The 6000-nt window shown below is 55.0% G+C and overlaps 1 protein-coding gene across 2 annotated transcripts in view; it reads left to right on the top strand.

Annotated features, from left to right (window-relative positions):
• Positions 1 to 5013: 5013 nt before the first annotated feature.
• The window catches only part of TET3 (tet methylcytosine dioxygenase 3), a 98874-nt gene continuing 97887 nt past the window's right edge, over positions 5014 to 6000 (top strand). The window contains exon 1 of one of the 2 annotated variants that reach the window (XM_045828601.1): positions 5014 to 5104. The gene's annotated coding sequence lies outside the window, so the exon portion shown is untranslated. Of the gene's footprint in view, positions 5105 to 5235; positions 5526 to 6000 lie in introns of those variants that run through there. The other variant, XM_045828600.1, reaches the window with a different exon arrangement.

The following is a 6000-nucleotide window of genomic DNA, read 5'->3' as shown; positions in this document are numbered from 1 at the left end:
TTATTAGTGCTGTTAGCCAAATGTTTTTGCTTTTCCCTCCAGGCATGTGGGAGCATTGCATCTATTGCATTTCCCTGCCTACCACCCGCCACTTGTTTTGGCCCATGAAATGAGAGCAGAAGTGATATGTGTTACTTCCAGGTAAAGGCTCTCAGTCAGTGCTCCGTCTGCCCCACCTGTGTTCCTTGCCTTCAGGGTTAAGTAGGCAACATGTCCGTTTGGCAGCCTGAGTCCCTGAGTGGCTGTGGGAAACAGAGTTCCTGTTGACCCACAATAGACACATTTTTTAAAAAGATTATATTTGTTTATTTTCAGAGAGAAGGGAAGGGAGGGAGGGAGAGAAACATCAATGTGTGGTTGCCTCTCACGTGCTCTGCACAGGGGAACCTAGCCCACAACCCAGGCTTGTGCCCTGACTGGGAATCAAACCAGTGACCCTTTGGTTTGCAGGTTGGCACTCAATCCACTGAACCACACCAGCCAGGGCAAAATAGACATATTTCATGACTGAGAAATAAAATTCTGTTATGCCAAAGCACTGAGATCTGGGGATTCTTTGTTAGTACAGCATGAGCTAACTGATCCTGACTGACACAAACTGCCAGATCAAGGTTTGGGGGCATCAAGGTCTTTATCCCTGTTGAATTTTCAGCAACCTGAGTTTCTGAGTCAATCAAAGTTCCTATCCTGCTCAGTCCGCTTAGATTAAAAGGTTTCCAGGAAATTTAATCTCTTTTGCCTTACAGTGGGGACCCTGGCATTCTCCTTGTAAGTTATATAGTCCATTTGATTCAAACTTGATTCAAAACAAAGTCATAGAAACAGTAGCACATACAAGCCTTTGCTGAACTAGCTATTCACAAACAGTCTGATACCTTACGCATGTGAAACTAACAAATGCATGTTCAAAAGCAACCCATTATTGAATCTCTCTTTCCACAAGGGCAAAATGCCATCTTCTGCCCCATACCAGCTCTGGTGTTTGGTAGGCTAATTTCAGAGGTCCTCATTCTACCATTTAGTACTGAAGGACCCTGAACAAATTACCTCTCCGAGTCCCAGTTACCTTATTGGCAAAATAGTGACAATGATAACAACAATAATAATAATAATGATAAAAACTACATCATTAAAAGAAAACAAGAGTAACATTTGGTGTATTAGCCTCTCTGTACAGACAGAATGATAATGTGTGTGGAAATGCTTGAAAAAGGGAAACACTATGAAAATATTAGCTGGTAATGTTTTAATCAATATATGACTGAAGAAGAAGCACATCCAAATCAAATAAACTTCCCATTGCCTTCAATCTTCACAACCAAGCCCAGGTGTGAACATTCGTGTCTATTTACATTTCTGCAAAATGTCCCATCATACAAAGCAGATTCTTCAAATAGGACGAATTGCTCATTAGCTAAAGAGGAGTGGGGTCAAGCATCTCAGGGTGGTTAGTGACATTCAATCACTCGCAGGTTCAGCAAACGCTCAGCAGTGTTGGTTCCACGTGGTGACTTCCCCCTGAACCACAGGCGCTCATACAATTTATGTCCTGGGCCCTGCGCTGAATCAACCGCAGTTCATCAATGCAGCGGGAAGCCCTCCTTTTTCCTCAGCCCCACCTCGGCCTCCACCCAGAGATTGCATTCTCTGTCAACACTGTATTGCAAGCAGTCTGGGCTTTCCCTGGAGACGGGATTTCCCTTTCTAGCCCTGGGGGCACCTGCGCCGCCAGATCCTTGACCTCACAGAAGCAGTGGCCTGAAACTCACCGCCGCCCAGCCGGCCGGCCGCGATCAAAGGAGCCTTCCGCAGTCTACGTGCTCTAAGCGCCTGGGGCCTGAGCCTGGCCGCTGCCTCGTTGCTGACTTGTTTCTGGCCCTTTTCCTCTAGCCCAGTGTTTCTCAAACTTGAGCGTGCATCACCTGAAGGGCTTGTTAAAACAGATCGCTGAGCTACACCCCCGGAGTTCCTGCTTGAGTAAGTTTAGCGTGGAGCCCGAGAACTTGCCTTTCTAACAAGTTCCCAGGTGTTGGTGATGCTGCAGTCCTGGGACCACACTGAGCGAACCATACCATCTCTAGCTTACTGCTGCTCACGGAAAGAGGCTTCCTCAGTGTACCCACGCCGGCTCCAGTTGATCTCCTGCCCCGAGCGCCAGGGCCAGGCTCGTGCACAGGAGGTGGCACACCCCTCGAGGCAGGGCCAGAGGAGTCTGGATTGTATTTTGGGGCATCCTGATGGGCTTTTGCGGGTAAGAAGGCGGGGCTTAGGGGGGACCTCTGGAAACTGATGGCTCCTCCGTGTTACTGGGTTATTTCATTGATCTCCTAGGGTTACAAAGGTGAAAAGACAGAGTCCCAGCCCTGCAGGAGCTCACAGTAACTGGGAGGGGAATGTGCAAACAACGACAGCGCCTGGATGATGCCTGTTCTGAGGGAGGGAGCAGTTAAACTTCTGTGGAGGGTGAGTGGGCGGGGCTCTGGAATCTGAAAAGCAGGGGGAAGTTTTATGGAAGAGCTGGCATTTATGCAGACACTTGGAGGATAAGTGGGAATTTGACAGGTAGAAGTAGTTGGGAGGGGCTGAAATGGGAAGAGTTTTCCCCAGACAGAAGGAAAGAGCAGCGGGACTGCAAGGTTCCAGGGGGAGAAGCAGTAAGTAGGACGACCTGACAAGCAGGTCTCCGGCCTGGGCCAGGTTTCCCTCCTATCTCAGTGGCAGCCAGCTCCTTCCTTCTAACTGCTGACTCCTTGTCAGATGCTGTCCCTCAGGAGCTGGTGTTCCCTGGGGATCTGTCCTGGCTGCCTTTTCCTCTCATTCTCCTTGGCCACTCCTGATGAGCTCCTCCTTACCTGAGGCCTCACTGACAGGGGCCCATGTGTGTTCCAGCCCAGACTGTGCCCCTCAGCTCCACATTCAACTCGGCGCTGATGTCCCCAAGCATCTTTCCTCCTGTACTCTGTCTTGGTGAAAGGCACCAGCAGCCTCCTAGTTACCTAAGCCAGAGGACTGTGTGAAAACACGCTCTGTAGATAGTCAGTGAAGAGTAAATTGGCATAGGAAATTGCTGGTACACTCGCCAAGAAAGAATACAGGAGGAAAGATCCCAGGCTCAAATTCTGAGTCTACAGTTTACTAGCTGAGTGACCTTGGGATTACTTTATCTGCTTCCTTATCTATAAAATGGATTTAGTACCTACCTCACAAGGTTGTTCTATAGATTAAACAATAATTGTCATTTATTAAGCCCTATGTTAAGTACTTGTGTTCTCTTGAAAGATGGTGAATACCTGGCCCAAGGTCACTCTGCTAGCAAATGGCAAAGCCAGGTCTGGAACCCAGAGTTCTCTGGCTCCTAAGTCAGTCTCTTCACCTCCTTTTCACACTGTCTCTCTTGAGATTGTGTAAAAAAATAGGGAAATACTTATGATATAATGTTAAGTGAAAAGAGGACAGCAAATGGTATAATCAGTGTGAGGACAACCATTTTATTAAAAAAGAAAACTACTCTGCCCACAGAAAAGGCTAGAGAGAAATGCAGCAAATGGTTCAATATTGTATTGGAGTGATGTTCGTCTTCTAATCTTCTGAATTTTCTACATTTTATTTAATATAATTTCTATTAAAATAAATTTAAAACATTGAACAATTATAACATTAAAAACAATTACAAGTCCACAACCTGTTCTCATGTTTGATTGAAAATTACACTCTATTGGTTTCTCTTCTCAGTTCTAGACTTACTTCCCTGAACAGAAACTCTTTGGTTCTCTCAAAGTCCAGGGTAGGAAGTAGGTATTGCAGCCATGTTCACCACGCACCCCGCAGCCGACAACCTCACCACTGGAGCAGGCTGTCAAAATCAAGCATGCTAGAACGGAAACTCCAGACAGAACCCGAGTTTCTCCTACCACCTAGGGCTGTCTTGGACAGCGCTACCAGAGATCAGTAACATTTTTTTTTTTTTCTAAATAGCCGGCCGAATGCTCTTTTTCCAGTTCTGGCTGACTTGTTAGCTTCAGCCTGGCGGGGATGCCTGCCAGGTACCTGGATGGCTCCGTGAGCACAGCCCAAACTGGTCAGGCCAGTCTGCCCGTGGTTGTTTCTGCCAGGACTTGCCCGCGCGTGCGTGCGTGTGTGTGTGTGTGTGTGTGTGTGTGTGTGTGTGTGTGTGTATTAGAGATCCACCCTTCTCCCCAGCAACCCAGGTAGGTGGAAGGCAGCTGCAGGCACCAGCCTGGCAGTCAGGCCAGAGGGGTGGAGTTGAATTAATCTAACCTGGAATTTCAACTTGGCCTGAACAACAGGTGAGGGAGAAAAGCAACAGAGAGAAGGGGCTGTTTAGCAACTTGGAAATATTCTTGTGCCTTGCCCCTTGCCCCCTGGCTGAAAAAAAATATCCGGGGTGACTTTTCAAAGTGTCTGCGCCTGGTTACAGGGCTTGGTTGTGCCATGGTCCCCTCCAAGCTGTCCGAGCCCCTCCGGAACGCTAGTCTTCCTCGGTTACCCTCCGCGACGCGCCCGTTCCTCCTCCTCTGAGAGGCAGGGCGGGGGTATCGGATTAGTCTTTGTTTTCGACGCGAAAGAGCCGAGCGCCGCGCGGGGGAGGCTCGCGATGGCAGGGTCCTGGGGTCCGCCTGGGCAAGGCGCTCGGCCGTGACCCCCCCGAAGGTGCCCCACAGCCGGCCCGCGCGCCCTCTGTCCCCGGGTACCCCCTCTTTGCCGGCCAGGCTGACTCGGTACGCAAACGCGCGATGTCCCCCATTGTCCTGCCTCGAAATGAGCGAGCAGAAGTCGGGGGCGGGGGTCAGTCGGGTCCGGAGCTCAGGAATCCCGAGGGTACCGGGGTCGTCCCAGACCGCCGCGGCCCGCAGGGAGTGGCAGGAAGTGGGGATCTCGGGCCGGCTCGGTGAGGGCCTAGGCTGGGAGGTCCGAGTGCCCCACCCCGTGCGGCCCGCCTCGCCCGCCGGGGCTGCAGAAGCACCGGAGGGCGGGGGCAGCCACCCCAAGGGGGTGGCCGGGTCCAGGGAGGGCGGACAGCGGGGGTGGGGAGGTTCTGCAGGTGCAAAGGCGCAGCGGTAGGGAACCCTGCCCCCACCCGCTGGTGGGTAGCCTGCTCCGTCCCCTCCCCCTCCACGGGAACTCCCTCCTTCGCGCAGCCCCAGGCCCGGCTGAGGGGGCTGCGGCGAGGCCGGCGGGGCTCCGCGGGGCCGCACGTGCGCGCCCTCCCGGGCGGGGGAGTCCCCGGGCGAGCACGTGCCGCGGCGCGCGGGGGGCGGGGAGTCCCGCGGACGCCTTCATTGCTGCTGCTGCTGCCGCCGCGGCCGCCGCTGCCTCTTCCTTCCTCCTGAGCCGTCCCCTCCTCGGCTTGGGCGGGGGGCTCCGTGCGCCGAGCTCGGCTGGGCCAGGCGCTCCAGGAGGCGGGTGCCCCAGGCGGCGGCGGCGGCGGCCGCGACGGTGGTGGCAGCAGCGCGGGCCGGGAAACTTTGCCCCTTTGTGCGCTCCGCCCCGGAGGCGGCGGGCAGGTCGGTGCAGTCGGTGCCTTTCCGGCTCCGGGGTGGGGGAGGGGCGGTGGGGAGGCGTGAGGGGCCCAGCCCCGGGGGAGGGGACGGCCCGGGGACCCGCCATGGGGGGGGGGGGCCGCTACTTTGTTGCGGGGGACGGGGCTGGAGTGCCACGGGTCAGAGAGTAGCGGAGTCGGGCGGGGGCGGCGGGGCGGGGGCTGCGGAGCCGCCGGAGCCGAGCGGCCAAGGCCCCAGAACAAAGGAGCCAGAGCGGCGGCGCGCGCGCGGCCCGGGCCGAGCTGGAGCGCGCCCCCCTCCTTGAGCCCCCCTCCTTGCGCCCCCTTGGCTAAGCGGAGTGTCCTCCCTGGCCTGGCAAGCGGGCGGGCGTGGGGGGCGCGGCCGGGAGGCCAGCGAGGGCTACCCTAGGCGCGACCCCCCCTTCCGGGCTGTCCCCATGCCGGGGGCGCCTGGGCAGCCCCGCCGAGTGCAGCTCTCA

The sequence above is a fragment of the Phyllostomus hastatus genome, unplaced genomic scaffold, assembly GCF_019186645.2.
Source record: "Phyllostomus hastatus isolate PE091 unplaced genomic scaffold, TTU_PhHast_1.1 phas_scaffold_78, whole genome shotgun sequence".
NCBI classification, from domain to species: Eukaryota; Metazoa; Chordata; class Mammalia; order Chiroptera; family Phyllostomidae; genus Phyllostomus; species Phyllostomus hastatus.
The sequence above is the reverse complement of the archived record's forward strand: the minus strand, read 5'-3'. Positions and strand labels throughout refer to the sequence as shown.